Consider the following 21,962-nt stretch of genomic DNA (forward strand, 5'->3'; position numbering starts at 1 on the left):
CCATCATTAAAAAGTCTACAAATAATAAATGCTGGAGAGGGTGTGGAGGAAAAGGAACTCTCCTACACTGTTGGTGGTAATGTATACTGGTAGAGTCACTATGGGGAACAGTATGAAGGTTCCTTAAAAAACTAAAAATAGCGCTGCCGTATGATCTAGCAATCCCACTCCTGGGCCTGAATCCAGAGAAAATTCTAATTTGAAAAATACATGCACCCCAATGTTCATAGTGGTACTATTTACAATAGTCAAGACATGGAAGCAACCTAAATGTCCATCGACAAATGAATGGATAAAGAAGATATATACAATGGAATATTCCTCAGTTATAAAAAAGAATAAAATAATGCCATTTGCAGCAACATGGATGGACCTAGAGATTATCACATTAAGTGAAGTAGAAAGACAAATACCATATGATATCGCTTATATATGGAATCTTAAAAAATGATACAAATGAAGTTAGTTATAAAACAGACTCACAGACACAGAAAACAAACTTATGGTTACCAAAGGGGATGGGGGGGAGTGGATAAATTAGGAGTTTGGGATTAAGAGATACACAATACTATACATAAAATAAGTAAGCAACAAGGACCTACTGTATAGCAAAGGAAACTATACTCAATATCTTGTAATAACCTACAATGGAAAAGAGTCTGAAAAAGAATATACATGTGAGTATAACTGAATCACTTTGCTGTACACTTGAAACTAATACAACATTGTAAATTATACTTTAAAAAGGAAAGAAAAAATACAAAAACATAAAATATATATATGTGTGTGTATATATATATAAATCATCTAAAAGTGAAATAAATATCACAAAATGGCAAATACTCTATAATTCCACTTAGATGAGGTTCTAAAGTAATCAAACTCATAGAAAAAGAAAGTAGAATAGTGGTTTACAGGGGCTGATAGGAGAGGAAAATGGGGAGTTTTTGTTCATTCCATGGGTATACAATTTCAGTTTTGCAAGAGATGTGTTGCACAGCAATGTGAATATAGTTGATACTACTGAAGTTACTAATTACACATTTAGAAGTGGTAAAAAAAAAAAATTAAAATAAAAAAATCATGGTGGAAATTCCTCTACTCAAAAATTATCCCATGACTTCAAATGTACTCTCTAAAATCCTGAACCTTTTCCATGGCTCAGAGGGCTAAGCATGACTGACCCCCACTACCCTCTACAAGGTCTACACCAACCTCCACACCCACCATCCTACCTCACCTCCCACTCTCCCCTCACTCATTCTCTCCAGCCAAATTGGCATTCTCAACACACCAAGGACGTGGCTTTGTGAAGCACACTCTTCCCTCCAGAAATCACATTGTTCACTCCTATATTTCATGCAGGTCTCTGATCAAATATCACCTGTCAGGAATGATAGGACCAAACTATCTAAAATCATACCTGTCATTGTGTGCCTCTCTCCTGATTTACTTTCATTTAGCATTTATCAGCATCTGATCAATTTGCTATTTCTTTTCTCCCAACTAAAATCATAAATTGCAAGAGATAAAAAAAAAAAAAAGGTTTTATGTTCACTGTTCTATCCCCAGTGCTTAGAACAGTACTTGGAACACTGTGGCTACTCAATAAATATTGAATAAATGAATGAATGAATGGCATGAGTGAACGTGATTGTGGATAACTGAACTATAAAGGGAAATCCATTTCATTACATGTTTTTTAGATCTTTACTCGAATTCCTGACCCTATTGCCTAAGTATGCTCAGCTTAACTGAATATTATTTTACTAAAGTGGAAAGATTATTTATAGGGATTAGGAAATATGTTAATATGTGAAGTACAAAAGTAGTTTTGTCTAGTTCTCGATGTTGTATATTCTTTTTTCATTCTTCTGAGATAATAATACACCCACAGATATCATATGAGCAGTAGTGCTTAGCAAAGCTGTGTGGGCTCATTAATGGTCTCAGTTCTGCCAGGGGATGACACACTGTGAAGTAGTCATAAATTACAGGCTGATTAAAAAATACACACACACACACACACACACACACACACATGCACACACACACACTAAAGTCTGTGTGTTGTCTAACACTAAACTTATTAACTTTAGCCTGCATCCCTGAATGCTGATATGAATTGGTGCCAAAAGGCCTGTAAGGATGGAGAAAAAAGAGCAGGAAGGTAAAAACAGAGGAGAAACATAGTTAAGAAAACTGGAGCAAAAAGTGGTAACATAATAACACTAAATCTGTAGCAGGGAAGTATATCAGAGCCTCTTTAAATTGTAATGAAAAAATGCAGAAATGCAATATCAGAAGTTAAATAAGGTCATTCATAAGAGAATATCTGTAGCATATTTCCAACCAACTGTGGGAGTAAAAATTCATGAATAATGTTAAAGGTATTTACATGATCCACTGTTCTCCTGAATAGTGTTTGCCTAATGTAATAAGATCTGGATTGCTTGATCAAAATACAAATTTGGAATTGTAAGACCTAAACCTGACTGCCCATGCTATTAAAAAAGGAAGATGAACTTCTTTGAATACAATAGTTTACATCAATATTATCATTTTACTCCATTTATGTTAGAGATTATTCTGATTAAATTAATACTCTGTAATAATTATACTATACTACCCATGAAAGAGATTCTAATCTCCTTTTTTAATATACCTAGGTGCTGGTTTCATTTAAAACAAAGTCTTAGGGACTTCCCTGGTGGTGCAGTGGTTAAGAATCCGTCTGCCAATGCAGGAGACATGGGTTCGAGCCCTGGTCCGGGAAGATCCCACATGCTGCAGAGCAACTAAGCCCATGAGCCACAACTACTGAGCCCACGTGCCACAACTACTGAAGCCTGCGCACCTAAAGCCCATGCTCCACAACAAGAGAAGCCACCTCAGTGAGGAGCCCGTGCACCACAATGAAAAGCAGCCTTCACTCGCCATAGCTAGAGAAAGCCCACATGCAGCAATGAAGACCCAACGCAGCCAAAAATAAGTAAATAAGTAAATAAATAAATAAATAAGAATTGCTTTAAAAAAAGTCTTAAAATTCAAACTTAAACAATCCCAATCTTCCCTTATAAAGTAATATGAGAAAATATAGCCTATCCTTTAAAAATAGAATATTCTTTAATAAACTAAAATCTAACTAAAAATTATTCATCTCTCCAATTCTTCTAAAGTTATTTTTTTAAAACATACATAACTATCTTATTTCCTTCCCACTCTTCAAAGTTGACAGTTACATTTACAAATGCAAAAAGCAAATACAGCTAAAAAGCTTTCCTCTTTTTTTTTTCATTTTCTCTCAGTGAATATATTTAAATAAAATATTCTTGGAAAAAATGAGAAAAAAAAACTCCTTTATTAATATCAGAGTTTTCTAGCAGTAACATTCCCTAAAATTCTAATTTATCTGTATTTTATCTTTTAATCTGGACCTTATCTCCAGATAGTTAGGGCCTCCTGAGAGTATTTTATATGCTTTTCCTGAAAGATTTGTTTCACCTTTATTAACATCCTTAGCTTGGTTCACCTAAGGCAAGTGTTTGATAAATTTTGTTTTACCACCCCTTCATTCTTCCCCCAAGCACAAGGATATATGGGTTAGCTCTACCTAGTTCAACTTGACTTTTTTTTTTTTTTTTTTGCGTACGCGGGCCTCTCACTATTGTGGCCTCTCCCATTGCGGAGCACAAGCTCCGGACGCGCAGGCTCAGCGGCCATGGCTCAGGGGCCCAGCCGCTCCGTGGCATGTGGGATCTTCCCAGACCGGGGCACGAACCCGTGTCCCCTGCATCGGCAGGCAGACTCTCAATCACTGCGCCACCAGGGAAGCCCTGTTGCTATTCTTTAGCCAGCATTTTAACTATCTGAAGAAATCAATCCTTATTTCTTCTCAGAATCACCAGATTACTGTTAGTGAGTCAAGTTTAATGTATTACAGCTCTTTTTCCCCATCAAATAGGGAAGTATATCAGCTATCCAAATAATATGGGGAAAGCACTTTAAGTTACAATGTTTTCATGTTCCTTTTAAGCCAAGTAGATGTGAAAGGACATCTCAACATGACAGTCCTCTGCTCTTTATTGCAGATTCATATAAGTGATTCAGTGAATAAGTGATTCAACAAATGTTTTTGATAGTCTGTTCTGTACAATGTGCTGTGCTATGTGCCATGGAGATGAGGAGGCAGATTAGGTATGTTCCTTGTCCTCAAGGCGCTCACAGAAACCTAAAGTTTTACCTTTTAGTTTTATGCATCACAGAAAGTTAGGAAATATATACAGAAATAAGATAATTGTGTAAAATAATTGGCAAGCAAAAACCTCTGTATAAGCATTCATTCTATCAGATGCTGAATCTGCAGAAAAATAAACAGTGGTAGATTGATTGCCAAAATGTTCCCAACTCCTCACCACCTACTCGTGCCTTTTGCAATGTGACCAGCTCCTCCCTTCCAATGAGAACCAATTTCTCTACCCCTTGAATATGGACTAGCCTTATAATTTGCTTTGGTCAACAGGAAGTGCCCAAAGAGTCCATGTGCCAGATCGAATTGTCCAGGTGACTCAGACTCAGACTCATGAGCAATAATACTAGTTTATTCTTTTGTGTCACTAAGCTTGAGATGGTTTATTCACAGTTACAGTGTATTGCTGTGGTGATACATAACTGATATAGGATAGTGGACATAACATTTGCAAATGCATGGGGAACCATGGCTTTCTCTACTAGTATCATGCTACTTCATCTATATAAATGAAATTTCATGAAAAGCAGTGTAATAAAGGAAATGTAAGTTCCACAAGAGCATGAGTTATTATTTTTTTCTATTTTGTTCACTGATGTGGCCCAAGCATCAAGAAGAGTGACTGGCACAGAGGAGATGCTCAAATTTTTTGTTGTTGTTGAAAAAATAAATGTATTTAACCAAACATTTATTTGATTATCTCTGAATCCAGAGTTAAAGCCTCAGAAAAGGCATTTAAATGGATTCCAAGGAAGTGAGTAGAGTCCAGGAGGAAATTAGACCATTGTAGTATTACTCCAGAAATGCTATGACAAGATCTTAAACTGGGGTGGTGACAGAAAGAAGAGGAAGGACAGGCCAATTTGGCCCCATTAAATGGGTTGGGCTTGTCCCCAAAATATATGTAATTACTCATTCTCTAGAATCCTTTCCATTTATCCATTTCAAAATATCAATGAAAATGTGATAGAGTTTCTAACTTCAAGTATTCAGTCTAATGAGAAAATATTTCAGCCATCTCCTCTCTGTATTACAACCCTATCTGACAGCACTCGGATAAAGGTAAATACAGACAGGGAATGGGGATGCAGCAGGGAAGTTTTTCTGGAAAAAGGTAATTCATTGCTGAAGCCGAAAGAAATACCCAGATAAAAGAACAGGTGAAAGACGTGTCAAGGGAGAAGCAGCAGCAAACACCAAGACCTGAGGCAAGAGACAGTATGGCAAGTCCTAAGAACTGTAAATAATTCCCTCGGGCTTGAGTAAAGCTTCAAAGAGGAAGTGAGACAAAAGAAGAAGACATAATCAGTCCATAAAGGACATGTAGACCTTGATAAATTTTCAGGTTCATTGTTAAGCTATGAGGAACCTCTGAGAGTTTTAAGCAAAGCAGTGACACAGCGAGGTTTAGAGTTTAGAAAGATCCTCCTAAATGTACTGTGGTGATTAAATGGAGAGGAGCAAGAATGATGAAGGAGAACACTCAGGAGACTGCTATAGAGGTCCCAATGAGAAATGGTGGGTGAACAAATGTGAGAGCACTGGAGATGTATGTAAATGGATTTGATATTTTGGAAAGAAAATATGAGGGAGTAAGGAGTAGATAAGTAGCATTCTGACTTTGGCAACTTGTGGGTGGAAGTGACAAATATAAAACTAAAAGATACAGGAGGGGTAGTAGGCTAGAGGTAGGATAGTAAGTTCATTCTTGGACATGCTGTGTGTGAGATCATTTGAATCCTGAGATAAAGATGTGCAAAGAGAAGCGATCAATTTATTTAGCATTTTGTCTAGTCCTGTGTGGTGCCCGACCCACAATAAGTGCTCAATAATTCATTCATGAATGAATGAACAAAAGCAGCTCAGTAAAGAGATCTGGGGGCTTCCCTGGTGGCGCAGTAGTTAAGAACCCGCCTGCCAATGCAGGGGACACGGGTTCAAGCCCTGGTCCAGGAAGATCCCACATGCCACAGAGCAACTAAGCCCACGGGTCCAGGAAGATCCCACATGCCACAGAGCAACTAAGCCCAAACTAGTAACTCATCCCACGCGTCCCAACTACTGAGCCTGCGCTCTAGAGCCTGCAAGCCACAACTACTGAGCCTGCATGCTACAACTACTGAAGCCCACACGCCTAGAGCCTGTGCTCCACAACAAAAGAAGACCCCGCTATGAGAAGCCCACGCACCACAACGAAGAGTAGCCCCCTCTCACCTCAACTAGAGAAAGCCCACGCACAGCAACAAAGACCCAGTGCAGCCAAAAATAAATAAATAAATAAAAATTTTTAAAAAAACACTGTCTACCCAGAATTCCATAACCAGAAAAAAAAAAAAAAGAAAAGAGATCTGGACTTAGATCTAGAAAAGGGAATTAATAGTATATATCCAGGAGAATATATGCTGTGGGAATACATTATATCAGTTCTGCTCAGAGTGTGTACTGCACACACAGCTGGTCCTCAAACTGTCACCTGTCCTCAATGGAATAAGCACAGATATTAAAAGTAAGCATTTGGAAAGTTTTATAGCAATGCAACAGTAATTTTACAACTGTTTTTATCAAATATAAAGAAATTAGACTCATTTCATATGCCTTTGTTTTATTTTTTATTTCTTTTCTTTAGTTTTTGGGGTTTTGGTTTTTTACTTTTACAAAAGTTTTGGTCTGTAATGGATTGGATGTGTTAAAAGCAAACAAAAAAAACATAAATCCTATGGGTAGCTTAAGCACAGAATTAGACCATTTGGAGACAGTGTTTATGGCTCATTTTGGCTCATTCTCACTTCCTACTATTCCTTCTTACCTGTTTTTTTAAACCCAGTTTTATTCCCTTCCTAGGATCACAACAATAAACTAAAGCCTCTTTTGTGTATTTCATATGTTTATCCAATTTGGCTCCAAAATTGTTCCTATAGCATGGATAAAAGATATTTCTTTCCCTCCCCTGAGTGCTGTAGAAAGAACAATACGGTGGACAAAATTCTAAGTAGTCTTCTGGTGTTATGCCCTGTATAATTCCTATTCTTTGCATGTGGGCAGGACCTATGACTTGCCTCTAGCCAGAAGAATGTGCTAAGAGTGACTGGATGCTACTTTCTTGATTAAGATAGATAGATAACAGATCTCCTAGCAAATTCACTTTCATACTGACACTGAAGAACTAAGCCACCATAAAATCTAAAACTACCAAAAAATACTGAATTATAAAAACAACCTGTGGGGGCTTCCCTGGTGGCGCAGTGGTTGAGGGTCCACCTGCCGATGCAAGGGACACGGGTTCGTGCCCCGGTCTGGGAAGATCCCACATGCCGCGGAGCGGTTGGGCCCATGGGCCATGGCCGCTAAGCCTGCGCGTCCGGAGCCTGTGCTCCGCAACGGGAGAGGCCACAATAGTGAGAGGCCTGCGTAACGCAAAAAAAAAAAAAAAAAAAAAACAACCTGTGGGACCAAGACGTGGATCATTTCCCAGTTGAGTCTTCAGATGAGACCTCACTCTCAGCCAGTATCTTTACTGTAGACTTATGAGACCTCCAAGCAGAGGACCCAGTTAAGTCAGGCCTGAAGTCCTAACCAAGAGAAGATGTGAAATAATAAATGTATGCTGTTTTAAGCTGCTAAATGTGTGGTAATCTGTTATGAGGCATAGAAAACCAGCGCAATTAGATAGGTGTTTGATAGTTGCTTACATTCAAATGAAAAGAAACTTGGGTAAATGGGGCACTGGTAGTGCTATTTCTATCACTCAAGACATGAGGAAAATGAAAAATAGTGAAGGAATAAAAATTATTTTTGGATGGAATGAAAAAGTCTTGGAAATGAGGAAAAAATTCATTAAAAAAGAATTAAAAACCAAGTCAAATGCTTAAGAAATTTCAAAAAGAAGAACTATGAAAGGTCATTATATTTCATAAGAAAATGGAAAAGAGTCACTGGCTCCTTTTGAGAGAGTAGCTCCACTACAATATGGAACTTCAAAATCAATATTGTTAGGAATTGGAGAGGGGATGAATGGTGCAAATTTGGAGATAAAAAATACAGATAAATAGAACAATTTTTTCAAGTTAAAGACAGAAGAGATATTTAATGGAAATTGGGTGATGCAGAGTGCAGGGTTAAGGAATGTATATTTCAACATGGTGGAAGTAAGGATGAAGTAGAGAGAAAAAGACTAATGATGCTCTAGGGATAGGTGCTTAAGGCATGACACCTCGGGCTCAAGTGGAAGCGTCAGTCCTAAAGAAAGGCACTTTTTATTCTCAGACTGTTAAAAAAAAAAAAAAAAAAAGGATAAAAGGACATGTAATGTGGAGAGGAGATTTTAAGAAGCTCACATAGGATTGTCTCTTAACTTCTTGATTAAAGAAGGGAAGCTGTCCACTTCAGAATGAGAGGGAAGGACTGGACCCTGCATTGGAAGTGAGTGAAGGTTTGGAATAGCTCTTTTGCAGACTGTGTTAGAGGATCAACAAGAGATTAATGAAAGGATTAAGAAGCAATTAAAGTTAGACAGCGTGAACTGGTAGTAGGCCAAGTCTGTAGAGTTTTGCTTGAAATCTGTCACTGATGCTGGGTAACAGCTAGTAGAAAGCTGAATTGATGGCAGATCGGTGGCTCATAGAAAGCACAGCATACATCACTAAGGATGAGACTTGCATACACTACTTGATTTGAAAAGGACAGCCAGAAGATAGAGATTTTAACAACAGATGGCAAATGTACTTTCAACCAGCTATGATATCGGTTATTTTTTAAAATTCGACCACTAGAAAACAGAAAACACCCTAGAGTGTTTTAATCAAAGCCTATTTTATGTCCTTAACAGTCCAGCTAACTTCCTTAGACCAGTCCTTATTCTCCAGTTCCGTGTATATTTTATTTTAAAATATGTATAAGAAATTGTCATTTTCTTAAAATGTTTTAAACAGAAGCAGCATAGTCTACTAGGAATTTTTATGTAGAGCTTAGCATCCTGATTCTGTAACTTAACTAGTTGCGATGGGAAAGTTATTTCATCTCTCTGTGCCTTAAGTTCCTTATCCTAAGTAGGGATAATAATCTCTAACTCTCAGTGTAGATGTGATAATTAAATGGGATAATTTATGTATTGGTACCATGGCATATATAATGATTTTTAAATAATGTTATTTAAATTTTTTCATAGAAGCAATGTAATTCCATAATTATTTTTGCTTTCTAGAACAAGCCAGTAAAAAATACTGAGAAAAATTGGAAAACACAGCAAAGTAGAAAAGTAAAAATGATAAAAAAAAAAAAAACCATCATCCAAGCATTAAAACTTTTAATATTTTAGTATCAAATATAAAATTTTATAACCAAGAGACAGTTTTAGGCCATAAAGTTCAATCCTTGCATTTTACAGATGAAAAAACTGAGGCCCAGAGAATAGAGCTGGATTTTCTAAGGGTACAAAGCTTATTAGCTATAGAGCCAAGTATAGCAATGAGGCCTTCCAACTCCAGTGACTTTCCACTCACTGTAATGAGAGGGTTAAAAACATTGCACTGTCAACAACCAACATTTATTGTGTTCACATATACTCAGGGCACTCACTGCTCTGGGTGTATAATCATTATTTGTTATAATTTCACACCTATTAAGACCCAATTGAAAGTCTACATGTAGATCGGCAAAAAGACAATCTTTCTAAATAAAATGGAAAATAACACCTTATACCTGTGCCTGCAGCATAAACTGTACAAAATTCATTTCCTCCAGTATCACAGTGTGCAAACAGTCTATTTTTGCAAGAGAAAACATCCATTTTTCAACTACACTTGATATCAAGGAAAGCATGATGGCTGTAAGTCATCCACATTGTAAGCTCTTAAAACTCAGTCCCAAAGGCTCTTGGGCCTTATCAACAGGCCTAAATGATGTAAATTACTCCACTGAAAGTTCAGAAAAAATATTTTCCCAGATTGTTAAAGACCTCAAGCCTAGCCCACAGACTTGACATTTAGCCTGCAATGTGGTATGGCTCAAATTAGCTTTTTGAGGTGAACAAGGAAAAAGAAACAAGGAAATATGGAGTGACCTCAAAATGATGTTCCCTGGAGGTCCACTGTTGAGTTAATTTGCAGATGATAATTTAACAAAGAAATAACTTCAGCATATCCTCTTATAGTGATTTAGACATTAGTCCCCCAAATTTTGTTTGCACAATTTTAAAAAGGTATTTCTAAAAAGAACACCTCCGTCTGCTTCTTTTTAAATAATAAGAAGTTGAGGGGCTTCCCTGGTGGCGCAGTGGTTGAGAATCCGCCTGCTAATACAGGGGACACGGGTTCGAACCCTGGTCTGGGAGGATCCCACATGCCGCGGAGCAACTGGGCCCGTGAGCCACAACCACTGAGCCTGCGCGTCTGGAGCCTGTGCTCCGCAATGAGAGGCCGCAACAGTGAGAGGCCCGCGCACTGCGATGAAGAGTGGCCCCCGCTCGCTGCAACTGGAGAAAGCCCTCGCACAGAAACGCAGACCCAACACAGCCAAAAATAAATAAATAAATAAATAAATAAAAGAAGTTGAGGATTACTAACTAGATGGTGTAACAAGTATTGCCCAGGCCTCTAGCCTAGGAATATCCTTCCAGCTCAAAGTATGTTTATGGCGTGTGTGTATTGTGTGTATGGTGAATGCAAAGAGTGAACTTTGACAAGTATAAGAGAATTTTCATTTGGTTTAATAAACACTTATTATCTGCCTACCATGTGCCCGTTATTTTAGGCACCTGAGGATACAAAATTAAGCAAGTCCCAGGCCCTGCCATCTAATCTATAATCTTCTGAGGAAAGCAGACACACAAAAAGATAATTTCAATGTGTTAAATTAGAGATATAATGAGGTCTGTATTTGGAGCACAGACGTGAAGGAGGAGTTTGCAGCACTTAGCTTCATCTTTGGTTCAAGATGCCTGCAGAAGATGACTAATGTACTGGAGAGGACGACTAAATTAGCAAGGCAGTAAATCATGAAAAAGCATCCAGGTATGAGCATAGACCTAAGGCGTTAGCCAGTATGGTGTGTTCTGAGAACCACAAGCTAAATAGTAAAGTTCAAAGCAGAGAGTAGGAAAAGATAAGGATTAAGAAGTACCTAAGGCCAGATATTGGAGAGACTTATGTACTATGCTGAGTAGCTAAAGAGCTTGGGTTTGATTCTGTAGGTCACAAGGAGCTAATCAAAACAGGAATGTGTGGTAGAAAGTTCACTCTGGGTAATGTGGGGAATGAACTGAAAAGGAACTGGACGAGAAGAATGGGACCAGCTAGAAGGGTCCAGATGAAATATGGTGAGGATATGATGCAGGGCAATGGCAGTGTGCATGAAAGGAGTTAATAGGTGAGCCAATGATTGAAGAGGTAAGCTTGGAGGGACCTGTGACATGTCAAACAAGGAGAGGGAAGAGTTCAGGATGATGCCATGGTTTTGGGCATTGCATGCCTTGATATGATTGCCTATGATTATGAAGACAAGAAAGAGCAGGGCAAAGGGGAAGAAAACGAGGTCAGCTGGGGACATGTTGAAAGTAAGGTGCCTATGAAACATCCAAGATAAATGGTTTGGCAGATGGAGGTTATATGAGACTGATGTTCTGGGGTTTCTCTTGACGACCATCTTCCTCCTGTTTTGATAGCTTGTGGCAAGTCTTCCTGGCTACCTGCCCCTGGAAGCACTAACCCAGAGAATCCAAGAAGAAACATATCCCCTTTGCAGTTGATGGGTTTCCTCCTAGGAAGCCTCTGCCACCTTTGATAGAAAGCTGGGCTCTAGATGGGGGACCAAGAGAGGACAATAGGATTGTGTTGCAGATAAAATGTGGTGCCTCCCAGAACCACACCCAATGACTTCTGTCTCCCTGTTTCTACTGCATGAGGGACAGCTTCAGGTATTAAGTCAATGTGGTGGCCAACCATACTCTCAATCTCAGCACATCTTGTGGTCTTTCCTGTTTTCCTGTCTCCCTACCTCATAGCAGAATCCCTTCAAATGGAACTGAAATACTCAAGACCACATTCATGTCGAATCTGCATCTCCGAGAAACCCACTTTTCTTTCTCCCCTCACTTCAAGCCATAAACTTCCCTCTCCCAACTCTGCCTGTCCCACTGCCCCAGATCAGTCAGTTTGTTTGGTCTTGCATTTCACTCACAACATGAAGGATTCTAGATATAGGTTTTATTTAGTAGCATATTTAATTTTTCTCCTTCTATCTCCCAGACTTTGCAACCCACTTTATAAACTCAAAGACTTTTTATTTGTGGCAAAGTGACACAGTGGACCTGGATTTGACTGTCAATACTATCACCCAGATGGGGAAGTCACATAAGCTTACTGAATCTTAGTTTCTTTATCTGTAAAATGGAGGTTAAAATACTTTCAAGATTGCTGTGAAAATTAAATGAGGAAGCATGTTAAAGGGACTGGCATGTGGTAGGTAGACAATAAACATTCTTTCCCTTCCTGCTCTACTTTTTAAAATTGAAGTATAGATGTACAGCAAAGTGATTCAGTTATATGTATTTTTTCAGATTATTTTCTATTCTAGGTTACTATAAGATATTGAATGCAGTTGCCTGTGCTATACAGTAAATCTTTGCTGCTTACCTATTTTATGTGTAGTAGCTTGTATCTGTTAATCCCATACTCCTAATTTATCCCTCCCCCTCCCTTTCCCATTTGGTAACCATAAGTTTGTTTTCTATGTCTGTGAGTCTTTATCTGTTTTGTAAATAAGTTCCTTTGTATCATTTTTTAGATTCCACATGTGAGATCATATGTTGTCTTTTTCTCTCTGATTTTACTTCACTTAGTATGATAATCTCTAGGTCAATCCATGTTGCTACAAACGGCAATATTTCATTCTTTTTATGGCTCAGTAATATTCTATTGCGTATATATACCACTTCTTCTAAAGCCAATTGTCTGTTAACAGCCACTTGGATTGTTTCCACATCTTTGATATTGTAAACAGTGCTGCTACAGATATTGGGATGCATGTGTCTTTTCAGATTAGACTTTTTGTGTTTTCTGGTTACATACCCAGGAGTGGGATTGCTAGATTATATGGTAGTTCTATTTTTTGTTAAGGAACCTTCATACTGTTTTCCATAGTGACTGCATCAATTTATACTCCCATCAACAGTGTAGGAGCGTTCCCTTTTCTCCATACCCACTCCAGCATTCATTATTTATACTTTTTGATGATAGCCATTCTAACTGTGATTTGCATTTCTCTAATAATTAGCGATATTGAGCATCTTTTCATGTACCTGTTAGCCATCTGTATGTCTTCTTTGGAGAAATGTCTACTTAGGTCCTGTGCCAATTTTTTCACTTTTTATTTTTAATATTAAGCTGTATGAGCTGTTTGTATATTTTGAAAATTAATCCCTTGTCAGTAGCATTGTTGGCAAATATTGTCTTCCAGTTGGTAGGTTGCCTTTTTGTTTTGTTTATGGTTTCCTTTGCTGTGCAAAAGCTTTTAACTTTAATTTGGTTCCATTTGTTTATTTTTGTTTTTATTTCCATTACTCCAGGAGACAGATCCAAAAAAATATTGCTGTGATTTATGTCAAAGAGTGTTCCTCTATGTTTTCCTCTAGGAGTTTTATAGTATCCAGTCTTCCATTTAGGTCTTTAATACATTTTGAGTTTATTTTTGTATATGGTGTTAGAGAATGTTTTAATTTCATTGACTTACATGTAACTGTCCACCTTTCCCAACACCACTCATTGAAGAGAATGTCTTTTCTCCATTGTATTTTCTTGCCTCCTTTGTGGTGGATTAATTGACCATAAGTGTGTAGGTTTATTACTGGGCTCTATCTGTCTGTCCCCCCCCAATACCATGCTGTTTTGATTACTGTAGCTTTGTAGTATAGTCTGAAGTCCAGACAGGTTATGCCTCCAGCTTTTTTTTTTCCCCCTCAGGATTGCTTTGGCAATCCTGTGTCTTTTGTTCTTCCATATAAATTTTAGGATTATTTGTTTTAGTTCTGTGAAAAAATGTCATGGGTATTTTGATAGGGATTGCTTTAAATCTACAGATTACTTTGGGTAGTATGGTCATTTTAATGATATTAATTCTTCCAATCCAAGAGCATGGGATTTCTTTCCATTTCTTTGAATCAGCTTCAATTTCCTTTATCAATGTTTTATAGTTACTAGATTATAGGTCTTTCACTTCCTTGGTTAAGTTTATACCTAGTTTTTGTTTTTCAGGGTTTTTTGATGTGATTTTAAATAGGATTTTTACTTTCTATTTCTGATAGTTCATTGTTAGTATAAAGAAATGAAACAGATTTCTGTATGTTAATCTTGTATCCTGCTACCTTGCTGAATTCATTTATTAGTTCTAATAGTATTTGTGTGATAACTTTAGGGTTCTCTATATTGTATCATGTCATCTGCAGATAGTGACACTTTTACCTCTTCCCTTCAAATTGGGATACATTTTATTTCTTTTTATTGTCTGATTGCTGTGGCTAGGACTCCCAATACTCTGCTGAATTTAAGTGGTGAGAGTGGGCATCCTTGTCTTGTTCCTGAATTTAGCAGGAAGGCTTTCAGCTTTTTACTGTTGAGTATTATGCTGGCAGTGGGTTTCTTGTAAATGGCTTTTACTATGTTGAGATATGTTCCCTCTATATCCACTTTGGTGAGAGTTTTTATTATGAATGGATGTTGAATTTTGTTAAATGCTTTTTTTCTGCCACTACTGAGATGATCATGCAGTGTATCACATTGGTTGATTTATGTATGTTGAACCATCCTTGCCACCCTGGAATGAATTTAACATGATCATGGTGTATGATATTTTTATGTATTGTTGGATTCATTTTGCTAATACTTTGTTGAGGATTTTTGCATCTATATTCATCAAAGATATTAGCCTGTAATTTTCTTTTTTTGCAGTGTCATTGTCTGGTTTTGATATCAGGATGATATTGGATTCATAGAATGACTTTGGGAGTGTTCCCTCTTCTTCAATGTTTTGGAATAGTTGATAAAGATAGGTATAAGTTCTTTGCATATTTGGTAGAATTCCCCAGTGAAGCCATCTGCAGGGACTTTTGCTTGCAGAGAGTTTTAATTATTATTATTACAGATTCTATTTCACTTCTAGTGATCAGTCTGTTCAAATTATCTTTTTTCTCTTGACTCAGTTTTGGCAGCCTGTATGTCTCTAGAAACTTCACCATTTCTTCTAGTTGTCCAATTTGTTCCCATATAACTGTTAACAGTATTCTGTTATGATTTTGTGTATTTCTGTGGTATTGGTCATTATTTCTCCTCTTTCATTTCTTACTTTGGGTCCTCTCTCTCTTCTTGGTGAGGCTGGCTCACCAAGATTTTGTTCATCTTTTCAAAAAATCAGCTCTTGGTTTTACTGATCTTTTCTATTTTTTTTTGATTTCTATTTTATTTATTTCCTCTCAGATCTTTATTATTTTCTTCCTCTGCTTACTATGGGTTTTATTCTTCTTTTTATAATTCTTTTAGGTGATAGGCTAGGTTGTTTATTTGAGATTTTTCTTCTTTCTTGAGGAAGGTCTTTATCACTAAGAGCTTCCCTCTTATAACTGCTTTTGCTGCATTCCATAGATGTTGTAAGGTTGTGTTTTCATTTTTATTTGTCTTGAGATATTTTCTGACTTATGCTTTGATTTCATTGTTGACCCATTGGTTTTTTAGTACATGCTGTTTAGAATCTATGTGTTCATTCTTTTCCTGTTTGTCTTTCTGTTATTTCTAGTTTCATGCCAAGTTTGTGGTCAGAATAGAGGCTTGAAATAATTTCCATCCTCTTAAATTTGTTGAGGTTTGTTTTGTGACCTAGTATGTGGTCTATCCTAGAGAATATTCCATGTGCACTTGAAAAGAACGTGTATTGTACATCTTTTGGATGTAGTGTCAATTAAGTCCAACTGGTTTATTGTGTCATTTAGGACCTCTATTGCCTTATTAATTTTCTGTCTGGATGGTTGTTCATTGATGTCAGTGTGGTGTTAAAGCCTCCTACTATTATTGTATTCCTGTCAGTTTCTCCCTTTATGTCTGTTAGTATTTGTTTTATATATTTAGGTGCTCTTGTATTCTGTTAAACAGTGTAATATCCTCTTCTTGTACTGATCCCTTTATCATTATATAATGTCCTTCTTTTTCTTTAGGGCCTTTGTTTTAAAGTCTATTTTGTCTGATATGAGTAGTACTACTCCCACTTTTTTGTCATTGACATTCGCATGACATATCATTTTCCATCCCCTCACTTTCAGTCTGTTTCTTTCACCCTGAAATGAGTCTCTTGTAGGCAGCATATTGTAGGTTCCTGTTTTTTTAATTCAATTTGCCACTCTACGTCCTTTGATTGTATTTAGTCCATTGACATTTAATGTAATTGTCGATAGGTATGTATATTGCCATTTTAAACCTTGTTTTCCAGTTGTTTTTGTAGTTCTTCTTTGTTCATATTTTGTTTGTCCTTTTGTAGTTTAATGATTTTCTTTCATAGTACACTGGAGTTCCTTTCTTTTTGATTTTTGTGAATCTATTGTATGTTTTTGATTTGTGGTTACCATGGAGTTCCAAGTATGTTGACCCATAACTATATCTACTTGCTATAAACTGATAGTAATACAAGTTCAAACACATTCTAAAAGATCTATATTTTTATACTCCCCTTCCCCACATTTTGTGATTCTGATGTCCTATTCTACATCTTCATGTTTATTCTTTTGCTGTTAATTGTAGCTGTAACCCCTTTTACAAAAATTTTTTCACTGTTTTGTAATCTATGTATTGGCTTACTTAAGTGATGTTCAATCCTTTTATATATTTGCCTTTCCTTTTATGAGTTTCTCTTTCCTATAGATTCTTGCTTCTTTTCTATTTAGAAAAGACCTTTCAATATTCCTTTTTGGGTAGGTTTAGTATTGCTAAATTCTTTTAGTTTTTCCTTGTCTAAGAAGTTCTTTATCTCTCCTATTCAAAATAATAATCTTGCTGTGTAGTATCCTAAGTTGTGGGGTTTTCCCTTTCAGGACTTTGAATATATCATGCCACTCTCTTTTGGCCTGCAATTTTCTGCAGAGAAATCAGCTGATAGCCTTATGGGGTTCCCTTGTAACTGACTCTTTGTTTTTCTCTTGCTGCCTTTAGAATCTACTCTTTAACTTTTGCCATTTTAATTATGATATGTATTGGTGTGGGTGTGTTTGGGTTCAACTTGTATGGGACCCTCTGTGCTTTCTGTACCTGAATATCTGTTTTCTTTTTTAGGTTTGGGAAGTTTTCAGCTATAATTTCTTCAAATACATTTTTGATCCCCTTTTCTCCCTCTTCTGCTTCTGGAACACCTATTATATGTAGGTTGGCATGCTTTATATTATCCCATAGATCTCTTATGTTGTTTTTTTTTTCATTTGTCTTTCTGTCTGCTATTCTGATTGGGTGATTTCCATTATTCTATCTTCCAGATCACGTATTTGTTCTTCTGTGTCATTTAGTCAGCTATTTATTGGTTTTTTCCTCAGTAACTGAGTTGTCTAATTTTGACCGGTTCATCTCTATGGTTTCTAGTTTCTTGTTACAGTGATCGGCATTTCTATCAAAAATCTTTCCAATTTCTTTAGCATTTCTATAACCTCCTTTTTAAACTCGAGGTCTAGCAGAGATCTGTTTTATTATTTGTTCTTTCAGGGCATTTCTTTTGTTCTTTTTAATCGGGAGTAGTTCCTCTGCTTTTTCACTTTACTTAACTTTCTCTGTCTCTATGAATTTAGGACAAATAGTTATCTACTGTGGTCTTAAAGGGGTGTTTTTATGTGGGAGTGTCCCTGTGCAGATTATGTGTGTCCAATATCTTTGGTGCAAGGGCTCTTTTTAGTATGGATGCCAGCTGCATCTTTCCTCAGAGTGTGTTGGCCATTACACCATGGATAGGGGGTGTAATTGGCATTGTGCTGTCCAGAGCCTGTGCTGGATGTGAGGCAGGGCCTCCTCTTTGCTCTGTGGCTATCAATGACCTGTTGGAGGCTGGGTCTTCTCCCCAGTTGTTGCAGTAGAAGCCCTGAGGATCAGGTTGATCAGGTTCCATTGCCCTTGAGTACATGTCCTGCCCCAAGGGTGGTGATTGTTGAAGCAAGTGAGGCCCGTGAAGTCACAGCAAACCTATGAGCCACCTGTGTATGCATTCATGGTTCTGCTCAGAAGCAATCCAAGGTCATGTCCCTTTCTCTTGTGTTTGTCCCAGATCTAGTGCAAAGCTGTGTTGTGGAGTAGGCTGGAGCTCAGGGCATTGTGGCTGCAGGAATCTAGGTGGCTGTGCTGCCACCTGGGCCCTGGACTGCCTCTGTGGAAGATTTCTCCCAGGACCTGTCTGCCCCAGATCTGATGCTAAGCTTAAGTGTGGAGTGGGCAGAGCTAGGGTACTCCTGCAGGGAAACAAATCACTGCACACTCCTGCTCAGGACCTAACTGCCAAGACTCAGCATCTAGGTGCTGCGTGTTCCTGTGGCACCACCTGGTGCACAGGCTATGTCTGCCACAGTAAGACCTGCAGCCACAGTGCCCACACTAACAATGGGCTCCACAGCTCTCCTGGATCACATTCCAGGCACTCAGCTGCCCTGTCTTTTTAATTCTCTCTCATCTCTTCTTCATAATGCATTCTATTTTTGTTCTTCTGCTTTCATAGTTTCTAGAATTTTATTTTCCTTATCCAGTTCTCTAGCTTCCCTGCTCTCTCTTCAGTAGCTCCTCCCTGATTTCATACTCCCAACGCAGAGATGTGGTCTTCTTATATCTCTGATTTCTTTTAAAAATAAACTCTCCATGAGCAGAACATGTCTCTTCTTGACTTATTTCTATAGCAAAGTGGCCATCAAGTGAGTACTTAGTAAGCTTTTCTAAATCATTGCTGATGTGTATCTCAGTAGATTAAATATAAGTGATGCTCCTTTTTCTCCACCAATTTTCTATGTTGCTCCTCTTGTGCCTATATATAGAACAGAGGTACTCTGCTTATTAGTACCTGTGTTTCTCACCCCAGTGTCCTGAGATACCATCTCTATAACAAAAGATTGCAGGTTCCTTTCTGCATTTATTAATATCAAGCCTGTGGCTATGCAGCTCACCTCAAAAATTAAATTACATAGATTCATAAGATCTCAGATCTCATGAGTTGTTTGCTGTCTCTTTAACCATGCTTGAAATGAAAGGAGATATTCTGTATGCTGTTTAATTAAAGCATTAAAGCAGTGGCTGTCTCCCCCACAGGAAAAACTCTCTTTCTGCAAATTCACAGTATTTGGTTGCATCAAATATACTTTCAGCTTCAATTAACAGAAACTTGACTAAAAGTGGCTTAAAACTTTATCTCATATTTTCAAAGTCCAGAGGTATATAGCTCACTTGTGGTTAATAATTCAACAGGTCAGCCTTGCCATTAAGGACTCAGGTGCTTGACATTGCTCTAATCTGCCATCTCTAGCATGTCCACAACCTACTCCTCCTGGTTGCAAATGGTTGTAGCAGGGCTAGGCATCATTTACCAACAAGACTGCGTTTAGCAAAGAACAGAGGCTTTCCTCCTGTGTATTCCTTTTGAATAGGGAGGGTACCTTTCCTGGAGTACCCCAGCATAATTCCTCCAGGATTGGATCACATGCTCATGGGAACCAATCATTGGCAAGAGACATGGGCAGCATGTTTGCCTTAGACTTACCCTGCCTCAGAAAGATAATGACTCACTCTGTAAAGGAGGGCAAGGACCCATTTGTGAACACAGAGCTCTGTGGAGGCAACTAAGAGAACTCGGTGTGTATCATCAGCATGACCAAAAGGAAAGAAATGGCTGTTTGCATTGCAACCAACAGCATCTTGCCACAGTCATAGCAAATATCAGTAAGTACTATGGTTTGCATAATGCTGCAAACAAGGGCTGAAATCAGGGTGCCTGGGGCACACAATTTTTTTTTTCTTAACATCTTTATTGGAGTATAATTGCTTTACCTTGTTGTGTTAGTTGCTGCTGTATGCGAATCAACTATACGTATACATATATCCCCATATCCCCTCACTCTTTCTTCTCCCTCTCACCCTCCCTATCCCACCCCTCTAGGTGGTCACAAAGCACCGAGCTGATCTCCCTGTGCTATGCGGCTGCTTCCCACAGCTATCTGTTTTATATTTGGTAGTGTATATATGTCTATGTCATTCTTTCACTTCGTCCCAGCTTATCCTTCCCCCGCCCCACATCCTCAAATCCATTATTTATGTCTGTGTCTTTATTTCTGTCCTGACCCTAGGTTCTTCAGAACCATTTTTCTTTTTAGATTCCATGTGTATGTGTTAGCACATGGTACTTGTTTTTCTTTTTCTGACTTACTTCACTCTGTATGACAGACTCTAGGTCCATCCACCTCACTACAGATAACTCAACTGTTTCTTTTTATGGCTGAGCAATATTCCATTGTATATAGGTGTGGGGCACAAAATTTAAGATGGCTTTCACTCTCGGTACTGGCATGGCCATGAGAGTAGATGCCTTCTTAAATTTTGTGTCCTAGGAACTTTGCTGGTTTCACCCTGGCCTGGCACTGGCTGTGGACATGGTATAAGCTCAATAAATACATTTATTTAATTGTAAGGTGTGTCAGAAAACCCATTTTTCCCATAAATACCTCAACTGATTCCTGAAATTCTATCCCTAGCAGTTTATTTCTTCGTGTAAAGCCTTGCCTTCCTCTGTGGTATACTTTTCTGTATTCAAATGCCCCTAAAGAGGGAGTTTATTATACTATCACATTCCTAACAGAAGAGATGAGATTTGGAATCAAACCAGTAGGTTATTTGCAGTCAAGATCTGTGTTAGACTTGGGATGCTTGAGGCAACTTCTCTACATCTCAGTGAGAGAATATAATACTGAGAGATGCTGGGCAAAGGTTGGGAAGAAATGTTGTACTTCAGCAGAGTGCCTTCAGAGCACCATGGTAATCTCCACATATTTTGAGGACAATATCAAAGGGATGAAGTAGGAAAGTAAAGGGAATGGTATTGTAAGCAATTAGTTTTGCTGCAAAACTAACCATCGTAAAACACAGAGGCTTAAAACAATAAACATTTATCATTACTCTGGAATCTACGCATCAGTGGGGGAGGTTCTGCTGATTTGGGACAGATTCAATGGATATCCTCTTGGTTCATTCATGTGTGGCTTAGACAGGGGCTGCATGGTCTAGAATGGCCTTACCATCATGGGCCATGTGTCTTTCATCATCCAACAGGTGAGCCCTGACTTTCTCATGAGGGTTTTCCAGGTTTCTAGAAGAACATGGGAGCAAACTCCCAAGTGCAAGAGCTTTTCAAGGCCCTTCTTGTGTCATTTTGCTCATGTCCCATTGGTCAAAGCAATCACACTGTCAAACTGAGAACCGGTGTTGGGGGAGGTGGGGGACACTAATAGGGCATAACTAGAAGGGTGAGTGCATGGATATTTATGGCCATCTTTGCAGTACAACACAGAAAGCATTCTTGTTTGGAAGCATCTTCAAGGTACCTACTGAAGGATTCCAGGAATTGTTGGGAAGCTTGCTATAGATGTAGATGAACCAGAGGAAAACGCAAGTGTGCCATTAAGAGTAGTTGCTTCAAAAGGAAACAGAAAAGCTGCCATCTTGGCAAATGCCAG

This window comes from Orcinus orca, chromosome 5 (genome assembly GCF_937001465.1).
Source record: "Orcinus orca chromosome 5, mOrcOrc1.1, whole genome shotgun sequence".
Taxonomy (NCBI): Eukaryota; Metazoa; Chordata; class Mammalia; order Artiodactyla; family Delphinidae; genus Orcinus; species Orcinus orca.